General features: G+C 41.5%; 1 protein-coding gene across 4 annotated transcripts in view; it reads right to left on the reverse strand.

The window, feature by feature from the left end:
• Positions 1–1734: 1734 nt before the first annotated feature.
• The window catches only part of LOC111252523 (rho guanine nucleotide exchange factor 10-like protein), a 41226-nt gene continuing 30395 nt past the window's right edge, over positions 1735–12565 (reverse strand). For 3 of the 4 annotated variants that reach the window (XR_015329657.1, XR_015329656.1, XR_015329654.1), the window contains 2 exons: positions 6065–6188; positions 1735–3540 (listed from right to left, as the gene is read on the reverse strand). The gene's annotated coding sequence lies outside the window, so the exon portion shown is untranslated. The remainder of the gene's footprint in view (positions 3541–6064; positions 6189–12565) is intronic. The other variant, XR_002674255.2, reaches the window with a different exon arrangement.

The raw sequence follows: 12565 nt of genomic DNA on the forward strand, positions 1-12565 counted from the left end.
ACTACAGTTCTCTTACCGTCAGTAGCATGCAAAGTTTCTGCATGATGCAGTGTCCTAGCGTAGTCACGCATAACATGCTTTCCCGTACACGCATTTACATATATACAAAGCGGGGCAAGAATGATTTAGCACATGTACACAATACATACATAGTGCAGGTGTAAAACGAAAACCCCCCAAATCGCCAAAAGACTGTATTCTTCACCCGAATGTATGTCCTGCATCACGTCTGGACGTGACGGAATCAGCTTTGTCACACAATTAGCTGTACGTCATCCAGCGATCAACGATCGGAAATTGTTGAGATTCTTTTTAAGTGCTGCCCATATTGTCTGGGGAAAAATCGACTGCGCCATGCAATCTTTTTTCAGATTTAATTTAATTGTGATCTTGACGATCGGTAGTCCATAATCGTTGGTTAGCTTTGCGTAATTTTGACTTCTCTGACGCAATTTCCTACGTGACTTATCCTCCACGCGGGATCGGTCGTTCCTCATCAACAACGACAAGCTTGGCCAGTGCTGACTCTAGAGACCCTAAAACTCTACAGAACAGAACCACGACTGCACTACAATGCCAACTACGTTTAACGCAAGAGAATATATCGAAGCGTTTAAACGAGTGTGGGTCACGGGGAAAGGAAAGGGGCGAAGAACCAAAAGAAAGGTCGTAAAAAAAAACTGCTCCTATTAAAACTTCTCACCTAGCTGCCCTGCATATTACCATTACGTTCAACGCAGGCGTCCGCCAAAAAGCTTTTGTATAAACACATTTCATCTGTTTGCTCATTGTCGTATCTTCCTATGTCGCCCAAATCGATCGTGAATAGACTCAACAAACTGCAGCAGTTAATATAAACCCATTTCCGACCAGCTCGACCTAGCACCCAACAGGCCTCAAACGACCTAGCAACAATTTACATGAATTCTGCTTCATAGGGCAGCCTTTCCTCCTAATCATAACTTGCATTTTATTTCATTGCCTTAATTATACTTGAAAACTAATTTCGAGAATGTTAACGAATAATTATAGCTATCTAGCAATATACTGAACACTATAAATATCTAACCTGAATCTCTGTGGATCGTTGGATAAGTAGTTGAATCCGATGGAGCATGCTCGCTGAGGGTTAGTTGGCACTTTGTTTTACGACGACGACGACGGCGGCGACGACAACGATAACGATGACCATTCGTAGTCCGCTATACGAATCGTGCTTGCAGCATTACTTTTGAGCACGGCCTGTACTAAATAGAATTAACTAGCGAAGATTAGGTCGCCAAGGATTCAAGCGAGGTCGAACGCATATCGTTACACTCAGCCACTGACGCGTACTCCGCTATACCGTCAAATCTTTTCTTCGGTTTTCTTCTATGTCTCGTTGAACAGTGAGTAAGGATAACACCAGGCTACTATTATGACACTATTCGATAATGATATTGCACTCTGGCCGATAGTGATGGAAATTATGACTTCTACCACGGACCGCGCAATTCTGTAAACTATTAAAGCAGCGCTGGTTCCAAATTACTACTCGCCTGTCTTTACTTGCCTTATGGATATCAGCCTTTCACAAGTAACTTTCAACGCATCAACAATATTCCGAATGACAAATCCTGGTCCTTTTCTAGTTGGCTTTATTGCTGCCGTTTTTAGGCCTGTCCCTAGTCCTCTTTCCTGCTTTTCCTCTGTTCATACGTCTATGAGCCAATCAACTTGTTCGTTCTAGCACCATTACTCCATTGTTTATTTATTTGTTTTTTAGATGTTTTCCTTTGCAAGTTCTTTTTCTTTTACTCGCCTTCTCCCTTCGTATCTGTCGTCCATGTTTTCTTCCGTATTCCTTGCTTCATTCTCGGAACACTAGGACAGAAGGTTGGGGCAAAACGACCCGGTCTCCGCTTGGAATCTTTCGTGTGTTGTTCTGGTAGCCCTGCTCCGAGGAACTACTACTACTTCCCGCTGCTGCTATTACCGTCGCCGCCGCCTCCGTCGCTCGAACGTCGCGCACTCTGTCCAGGTGCTCCTTCCACTCCGGCCACTCGTGGACCCGATCCCATTACTCACTTCGCGCGACTCCGCTTGCCACTGCTTGTTCATTCACTCACTGCCGCCTCCTCTCAGTTCACTAAGAGCACGACCGTGATCGTTAACCAACGCGGTCGTCCCCGCAGGCACTGTCTCCTTACCATCAACGACGACAGTTACGACGCGACAGTCGCACAGACAATTCGCGGACGCGCCCACACGAAAGGAGTTACTGCAGTCGCTCCTGATGTCGCTCCCGCCGATGTCACTGTTCACTGTGTGTCTGCCCGCTGTTTTCCTTGCCTGTTACGCAGCTGTTACTTGGTGGTTCAATCGGGAAATAAACGAGTCTGTACGACTGTCACCTCTTTTTGGGCTCTACCAGTGTCTCAACTATGGCCAACGCTGGCCCAGCCGCCAACTACCGTCATCAGCGATAGCAGTGACACAATCTAGAAATAATCTAACTGTAATCTTGACGATCAGAAGGAGGAAGGCAAAAAAGAACCGGAGATGCTATTGCCGCTGCCGCTGTTCCTGCCGCGGTGGCTGTTCGCGCGGCAAACACCACGACCACGAGCACCAGCACAACGAAGATGAGATACACACTCTTCGCATCGCGCTTACCCCCTTTACGACTCAGCCGTGGCGCGGACACGTTTGCGGGAACGCCAGAGGGCTTGCTCAGTGGCTTGTCAGTAATACGAGGGCCAGCGGGCTCGACCTCGCCGCCTTGAGCACCTCGACAACTTCTAGCGTCGTCTATTGCCGCCACAAATCGCTTCGACTAGGGCACTGCTTCGAGCCAGCTCACCTCCTCTAGCCAGACTACCGCGATCGGTTCGCTCCACTCATTTTATTTTGTGGCGCTTGCCCCCTACGGAAGCGGCAGGGAAGGCCGTGCTGTTCCGTTCTTTCTCCGTACAACTACTGCTACTACTGTACTACATAGCAGCACAGTGCAGTGGGCCTATCAACCATCCACCACCATCCACCTCTCTCGAGCTTTGCGAGAGGAGAGGGCAACTCTGTGCCGTTGAGCCGCCGGAGGCTCGGAGTGGACCAACGGGGGGCAATAAGTCCTCTCTCCAGTGGTATCACGTGACCAGGGTAAAGCTACGGGGCGCGCAAGCAGGCGGGAAAGGACGAAGAACTTAGGCCTGAAGCACAGCCCACCGAGCGAACAAGCCGGGCGAGCTGAGGACAGTGGATGGGAACGGATGAGAGTAAAACTAAGAGGAATTAGGAAATGAGGGAGGGGGACAGTAGTGGCAAGTCTTGCAAAGAGCACGATGTTCCCAATGGACATTGCAATAGCGATTCGAAAGAGGTAGGGTGACGCTAAAGTTATGTCCTCATTTTGGTGGCACGGCACGCAACCACCTGAATCACAGTAGCTAAAACTATACACTCAGTGGCCATTGCTGGCGCTGCTGTTCGGGCTGCGATGAATGGTTGTGAGGGACGTCATGTAGCCGACAGTAGAACGAATCGCTGCAATTACAAAAAACTCTAAGGGCGGACAGAACAAAGAAAAGTAAGTTAAGCAACATGTGTGTGTCACTGGGATTCAGATTTGTAAACAGCAACTTTAGATTTGATGACAGTAATTACAGTAATCAGAAACGAGCCCCAAACAAAAGATGGCGGGTAGTTTCTTAAGCTTAACTGTAAGGGAGCCAGTGACAATTACGAGGCGTCGTGTGCTCATGTGCGTAGGTTTGCATAGCGCGGCCTTCATAAAAAAGTTGACCACACTCCACCTTAACTAATAACTGGGAGCATCCATAAAGGACCTGGGAGAAGGATATAGATCAGCATATCTTTGAAGTCAAAATGCATGGAATAGTATACGTAGTTAAACGAATTAATCAACTTTTATAGAGGATGGCACGTCAATAGATGTTTGCATAGCACGCAGCATATGAGAGCATGCATAGCACGCAGCTCTTTTTTTCGTTAGAAATAACAAAATCTAGTCTGTGTGTAGATGTTAACAGTTAGATTATTTTTAGTTCTATTAATAAGTTCGACGTCAGGCTAACTTCAATTCTAAAGTCATGAGTACCTACAGGTGCCGTACATTTTAGAACTGGTACATATACAATAACATTGCCTTGAAAATTCTCAGCCATCAATTAGAAGCCTTCAGAAGACCTGTCTTTATTACGCCTGATCTAAAAAACGGAATTTTGGGTCCCAAACAGCACTCGTAGACTTATAGTAAAAATACGTAAGTACATGATCGAACCTTGACTACACTAGCACAAATAAACAAATATAATATCATAGTTTCCTAGTGTGGCGGAGCGGATGAAACAAGCAGACGTGACATTTGCAACAGCATCAGTTATCTTATCAGTTAACTTAAGCCCTTTTCCTAGCTCAGTTTCTCGTTATAAATTATAGTCGCCGCAGTAGTCCGTTTGGATATGCCGTCTCCAGAGAACTAAGATTCCTCATAACAATGCACATATCATATCAAGCCGTTCACAGTTCATCGAGTCACGCTTTTCTAACCTAAACATTTTGCGCCTATTATGTCGGCCGAACTGCTTGTCGTCGTGGCACACTGACACTCGTTTTCAGATAAATCTGATCAATAATTTAAGGAGTTCTGTACATTAGACTCATCGAGAATTCTTCCCACATGAAAGGGCGTCGAAAAGCTCATAAGTCGAAAGTCTGATCCTTCGTACAATATGTATGATAAACAGAAAGAGCTAACAATTTATTTTTGCCCCGATGACTTGGTCATAGTCATCAAGTGGCCCCCTTTCACCCTTTTGCAGCGTGTTGAATAAAACAAGAATTACTAGAACAAGAGAGTGTATCGATTATACCAGATTGAGCTCAGCAAATGCTGGAAAAGACTCATTTTTTATTTGTTTTTGTACCATAAAATGCCTGTTGTTCCTTAAATAGAAAAATTGGTCCTGTATTATGATTTTATACGTAGCTTGGGGAGTTATGTCAGTTATGTATATCGGCCTCTCTATCTAGATAACATGGAAATTGCCATATTTTATTCACTGTTTTTACACTTGAGTGAACCGCTGGTGGGCTCTCTAGTGGGATAACCACGTTAGGTTGTGTGATTGACAGACAGTTATTCCACAAGGTCTGTGTGCAACATTATGACCTGGGCCAGGTGTTCCAGCTTACGAAATATATTGAAAGCTCAGAAAAAGATCCCGATTAGGACCACTGGAACACTAACTGTAACAACGTCAATCCGCGCGTACGAAGAATGTTTCGCAAAGTTCGGTGGAAAATTCGATTTTAAATTCGATGTTCTTAGAGGTTCCGTTCCGACCCGAAAAATTCATGTAAGTTTTGTTATGTCTTTAGTACCAAAAATAAAAATCACTTGTAGTCAGCGTCAGCCTATTACGACTAAGAAAAGTTTACCTTTGTGCACATATTATAATAAAGCTTTTCGGGTCTTTCTTTTTCTGTCAAGACCAGAGAGCTGCCAATGAAGCTTAGGACATCTTCGAATAGTACTGGGTGAATATATTAAGTGCAGTATTATGCATGACTGAGCAAAAACATTTTATGTAGCGTTTACTAAAAGTCTAGGTGCCCTATAAATCAAGTGAAGGGTAGTTTCTGAGTGAACAGCTTCATATTTTCTCTTAATATTGCAATCCGCACTGTGCGATATGCAGCCACAGTGACAGGATCTTACTTAAGGTGCTTATGGACGACCAAAAATGGGGTTTTTAGGTCAATATGAAACAAAGAAACGAATTGGTGGGTCGGGAGGGTACGTCGTAAGTCTGGAGTAATGCCTAATCTCTATTCTAGAAAGATTAAGGATTATTTACCTCTAATCGGACTGGAAGGGTATTAAAGACTTTAAAATAATAGAAAAAAAAAAAAGAGATAGTAAAAACGATCTGTGTATAGCCTAATTGTATGGAGCAAGCAAAACGAATAGAAAGCAAAATCACTCTTCTGTAGGACAATAGGAAACCGCTCATGACGGCCGTAAAAATCGCCCTGCGCAAACATAAAGGTTTTTTCTGCTTACGATTTTCAAACGTGAAGCCATTGCTATTCTTATCGATCACTGGACAACGAGATTCACCTGGCAAGGCACTTGATAGTTAAGAACCGACTGACTGAACAAGTCCTTCGGTACTGAGTCCGACGATCTGTGGCAAAACAGAAAAAATATATTAACTGGAAAAAGAGATCAGGGAAAACCGTTTAGTGTGAACGTCAATACCTGAGTTTTAATTTATTCCTAGAATTTGAGTAAGGCAGTATTCTTCGTTAGATTAGAAATTGCCATTACTATTGTCTCGACGCATAATACTGTGATAAACGAAAAATAAGTACTCAGTGATATCTTATTGATCGATAGGTATTTCGTCTTTATTTCTTTATATATATCTTTTTTTCGTTTATTTACCAGCGTGAAAAATCGGCGTATGTCTCGTCGGATGATGAACTGCATGTTTGCGTGTCTCATACTTTATCTTTTTGTGTGTTTATGCGTGCGTGTGCGATTATTTGTATATTCCCCTCTTTTGTTTGTCACAGTATATATTATATTAATGCGTTATATTGTTTTCTCTGCAATCTCCAACATCTCCTTCACACTATCGGCTACCAGCTTCTCACATTCAATTGTTACCACTGCAGCTGTGGCTGTAAGCTTATAGTGAAGCTCCGTTTTCGCTATCATTATTGTTCGATTTGTCTGCTCATATTGGTATCAATCTGTACCTGTCACAATGCTGTTGCCATAACTCCATTCGGCGCTCATGGGGCTATGTTTTTATTACAACTGCAGAGCAAGATCAAAATCATCAGAGAAAGAGAGAGAGAGGAGGAAGCGATAAACATTTGTATACGAAAACTTTCTTAGAAAAGGATAAATAATGTTGCAATTAATCAATAGACGGTTGACATGATTATTGACCCGGACGTCTCGAACTTCTGCAGAACGTTTCTATAGGAAAGAGCGACGGCTGAATAGAGCGCCTTTTGAAACCAAGAAGGGTTAGACTTGAAGATACGCAAAATACCCTTTTTCCAATACTAATTTGAAGCTTTGCGGAATTTTGTGCCGATTTTAACTATATTTCATTACTTCGATTGTTTAAAGCATAAAGAAGATGAAAATTAATCAAATACGTAAGACTAAAACTATATTTGTTTCTCTCTGGGCATAGTCATCTTATACCACAGTTTGTTATCCCAATCTCGAAAAGGGAATTCACAGAGCAAGAGCAGGTTGATGGAGCTAGAAAAAACCTCAATTTGTTTACGTTTATTCTACGCGTCGTCTGTTCGTTTCAAGTGTTAAAATTGCTCCTCACATGTATACTCGCCGGACTATGTCCAAGTCTCAGTTAGCAGTTAACTATATATCATTTTCTTCCTAATAGCTCTGTAGATCGTTCTTTTTCTACAGAATAGCGCAAAAGCATTGCGTATAAGGAACCAAATACAACTTGTGCTTAATAGGTAGTAATAACTTAGAACTCGAGAAGACCCTCACAAGAAGCTCTTTCATTTGTTTGCTCACAACATAATCATTCAAGCAATACTCTGTACGTGGATAGCCACAATTAATGGATGATTATATATATATATATATATCGATGGTACAATGGCTTAGCATGCTTGTAATAGATGTGTCTATTGTAATATAAATCACCAATAAAGTTATACAAGTCAATGTTTAGAAAAAAAAATGTCAACAAAGGTCTACATCTCAAATATACAGCAGATTCACGTAGCGAAGCGCAACGGGAGAATATTCTGTTTCGATTTCAACTTGTCGATCGGACTTTTCGTTTTAGACGCTAGCAATCGTATCTTACGACATGAATGGGCGCTTGTCTGCGGCAACTTTTAGCGGTCCCAGTTACCAACTTACTGATTACAAACAAAACCATCTTTACCATTTTCGCACTCATCGTTTCACTGCTTTGGCCCCTTTCTCAGCGGTATTTTTCCTTTTTCTTCTAAAATTTCGAAATAAAGCACGAACTCATCGACATCCATACAGACTGAATGTGCATGTTATTATTTTAGCGAGTTTTTTAGTTGAATCATCGGATTACTACTATCTGTCAGTACATTCAAACCAATCATGATTAATATCAAATTTTTGCTACTAACCGCTACCGTCATCGTTACTGCTTAATGCCATTTAACTTGTGTGTGCGTCCGCTTATCTACACATCGGTCCGATTGAGTCCGTCTATGTCCTATTCTGTTCTCGTGACATATTCCTCTCACACGTATCCCATCACAATCTCGCCTCGCCAGCCCCATATCGCTCCTCTGTCTTGTTTCTAGTAATCATACGTATTTCAATCACGTTCCCGGAAATCGCTTTATTCTCTATGATTTATAGTTACGTAGTGTTCCGTTCACTAAATTATTTGCTTCAATATTTCTCGTATGTATATATATATATATATATATATATATATATATATATATATAACTATATATTTTTATAGCAATAGTAATCTGTCTTCTTCTTTATCTTTCGTTATTACTAAATAGTAATGCTATATATATATATATATACCCCAGCGGTGTGTTATTTATTCAGTTGTTCATTTTCTAGTTGTCTGTTTGTGGTTTGTTGTGTACTGCTGTTGCTGCCATAACTGTACGGCGTCTTTTGCTCACGTGACTCGATTTCTGTATTTATCATTGCTGCTTACTTTCGGAATATATGTATCGTGTCTAAATATAAATATATCTATATACATGCAGCGGGGGAAAAAAAAACAAAAAAAAAAAAAACAAAAAAACGAATCAAGTGATAACACTATTATTATCATGATCGTTATTAGTATTATCATTTGTGTACTCGCCTTATTACTAGCTAACGGTACATTTTATCATTGAATTGATCGTCTGGTCTTTCGAAATTTTTTGGTTTAGTTAGTTTCACGCTGCCGCTCCTCTTTCGCTATCCTATCAGACGCTAGTCGTTTCGTGCCGTTTGACTGTAAAGGCAAAACGGACCACGCAGGGCTAAATTCTCGATATCAATATACATTTACTAGCCTTGTCAGCAAGCGGATGGATTTAATAAATAAGATGGCAGAGAGCGTTGCTACTGTCACACCGAGCTACTACCGTGCGACAGTCATGTCTTAGATCTACTACTACTACTACTACCACTGTCGACGTTAGGCATTGTTTCAGATCGGTTACAACTTCTCGAAACGAGAACGAATCGACGAAATATGTGTACGGCAAGAATTCAAACCTCACACATCCCTCAGTTATCACTGCGCCATGACAGGGGGGGGGGGGGGGGGGGAGGGGTCGACCAAACTACAGTACGCTCATCGATGTGTCCAATTCGCGAGCGAGACGGGTCGGCTACGACAGCTATGACCGACAAATAAGTAAATCAATTAAAACAAAATTAAGATGTAAAAAAAGCAACATTTAACAATAGTTTAGTGTGTAATGAATGTACAAATCAATAGCAGGATATTCACAACAACAAAAAGACATTGATGCCCAGTACAAGCGAAAGATACAGCGAGATATGAATAACATACGTAGACTCAATCGTCCAAATAAGTAAACTAAAATGTCATTTTTGGGACAATAAGATCACTGCAATATAACCTTTTGGAGACAACCCGTTCGGTCGGTGTCACTGGTTAATTACATTTTTGTAGATGTTTCCGTTGTGATAGGTAATTATGTCGGTACGCCGGAAAGATCGGTACGTCGAGGAAAGCGTATCGCGCCATAATCGTTGCTAGCTTAAATATGTCTGCGGAGCGACCCAACCATTCTGTACAAGTGTATAAACACAAAATTGAAAAAAAAAAACACATGTGTAATAAGCGTGTTTGTTAACGACTGTCTAACATGGTTCTGTTTGATTTCATAGTGTAACAACACTACTCAACCCGTCTCACTGTCTCGGGGTGACGACGATCGGCTTCCAATCGTCATCAATAAATAGTCTCGCGAACATGTTTGAAATAAGGCTTAGCAACTATAGGTTTCAGCTTGCAGCACGTAGACTTTCCGAAAATCGTCCTTTGCAACGATAGACAAATGACCCAGATTGGCCTATTCCTAACGTCTTATCTTATCATATGCTCGGGCCTGACCCCCTATGGATCGCCGGTACAGAATAAGGTCCCTTCTTCAGGCCAACAGTGAAGAGGAAACACAGCAACAGCGGTAGTGACACTCTAGACTCGGCCTGTTTTGTATCTAAGTAAGTGTTCATTGATTCTATGGTACTTAATCCATATATAACTTGATCCTCGTTTCATCCACCGCTTTTTGCCACTAATTAGAGTTCGATCAAATGTTCACGGTATTTTTTTTCTCATTTGGAGGTTGTTCACATTGATACAGTTCTAATTCAGTGTTCATTAGAACATCCACACACGCACATGCCCACATACAATAGTTCGTTCGCAAACATGCATCATCAGCCATACAGCAGTGACTCGTCTCTACATTTTTTTTTTTTTCTATCGCGTCGTTTATGCATACGGCTCGTTATCTTTTGATCTTCTCGTTCTGTCTACTCTGAACCACAGTTGGATTTCTAATCACTTCGTATGATCTTATGCTTTGCTTGTCAACTATCTATCTAATCGCTACGCTATCTGTTAGCTTGTGTCGTATAGTCTACGAACCCATCATCACTATTGTTTTTATTATTCTTATCTTTTACATTATCGTCATCATCATCATCATCATCGCATTGTTGTTTTCCTAGTTTCAGCCGACGACAATGATGATAATGATGTCGGCGATGACGATGATGATTATGATGACGGATTTTCATTGTTGTTGTTGTTGTTGTCGTCGTCGTCGCCAATGCCATTTTGTGTTTATCTGTCGTCGCTATTACCGTCCTCTGTTTGCGTAGTAATATCTTCATAATGACTAGCATAAAATATAGTTGATCGCGTTCAGGGAAGCCCGCTTCGTACATCATATGCCTTTCATCCAGGCTTTTCCTCCTTGCGTTTATCCGATTCGCATTCATCGTTCTTTCTTTTTTTTTTTTTAATTGATTTCTTCAACTCTTCGCTATCATCATCAGCTTAGTCGTACGACTGTAAATTCACGCGTATTTGCTTCACGTGCTAATTAAGGTATTATTTTTATTATTATTGACGTTATGATCATTATTACCATCGTCACTACAATTACCCATTCTGGATCGGTTCTGCTTTCTTTCAGCTGATGGCGTTGTGCCCTTTTCTACTAATGTGTACCCTCTCGTATTCTGTTCGCTTTTCTGCAGAAAGTATCTGTTTACTCCCGTTTATTTTCGTCCAACGTTCACGTGCTATTTCACCGTTTTTCGCTAGGCACCGCAACGCTGCTAAGCGGTTTCTCCACAGGGCTTCAGTATTTTCGTCTTCCTTCCTGAAACTGGCCTGCTACTCTCTCTGGTTAACTTCTCGGCGCGCAGGATTTTTTTACCTACCATGTAAACGCTCTATCTCTTTTACCGCTTTGTTTCTCAATAGAGTAGCTTATATTGTTCATTTGTAAATCTCTTTGCCTTCTCTCGTAGACAGTTTTTGGTATATGCAAATATCTTCTCGTGTGTTGACTGACGCTGATGCAAGCCTTAAGGTTGTCTTTGTGTTACCGCCGCTGATTTCAGATAGCTGGTTGTTCAAGCGCTACTGCTTCGAAGCCCCATAGAAGTGATTCCTCATCATATGGAACCGCTACAATGTATATTGGTCACATTTCGCGGGATTCCGCAAGTCATGATAGAGGAAGCTTGTTGCGTTTCTGTTTTCTCGTCCGCTGCATTTTCAAGTTTCGGGGCATTTAACTTAACGTCGATCATTTCACAAAGTTCGCGGAGGTGTTTATCAAGACCAGAGCAGAGTTGGTGTTCGCGTTTCAGGCTCTATGAGCCTTCGATATTATTGTTATCATTATCATCGAGAAAATAGTGTACATCATCTCTCTGTGCCAAAAGAGGGGACCTTGCTTTTTTTTTTTCACTGAAGATCCTCTGTCATTGTCATATGTGTAGAGTAAAAAAACAAATTTTGCCTTGTCTGCCTGAGGTGCTTAATATAAGGTTCGTCCAAGGCGCACGGTACACTTATTTAGTATGTCCATCATTATTGGATGATACTGCAGGAACACGGTTTTACTGAAGCGGTAAAGAGCTATGGATGGTTTTCAAAGGTCCCACCCAGTAGCCTCTGCTCGCCTAGCCACAAAGGCGCTGCCTTTGCCTTCTTCCGATAGTATGGTTAATCTACGTTTACGATTCTATTATTATTGGTATTATAAACCGTGGATCAGAAGCACTACATAACGTTGTGTTATATTCGGCAGGCTATTGGCATAAAATTCTATATAAAAGAAATCTTAATCTGTCGCGATTTATAAAAAAAGAGACGAAAAACTACAGCTCAGACTAAGCTCTCCTGTCCATTTCATCTACTCTCTGCTATTCTTTTTTTGGTCAACTCAAGTCTGCTTCACTTAATTTCCTTAGTGTATATATATATATATATACACTATATATATA

The sequence above is a fragment of the Varroa destructor genome, unplaced genomic scaffold, assembly GCF_002443255.2.
Source record: "Varroa destructor unplaced genomic scaffold, Vdes_3.0 BEIS01000006.1, whole genome shotgun sequence".
NCBI classification, from domain to species: Eukaryota; Metazoa; Arthropoda; class Arachnida; order Mesostigmata; family Varroidae; genus Varroa; species Varroa destructor.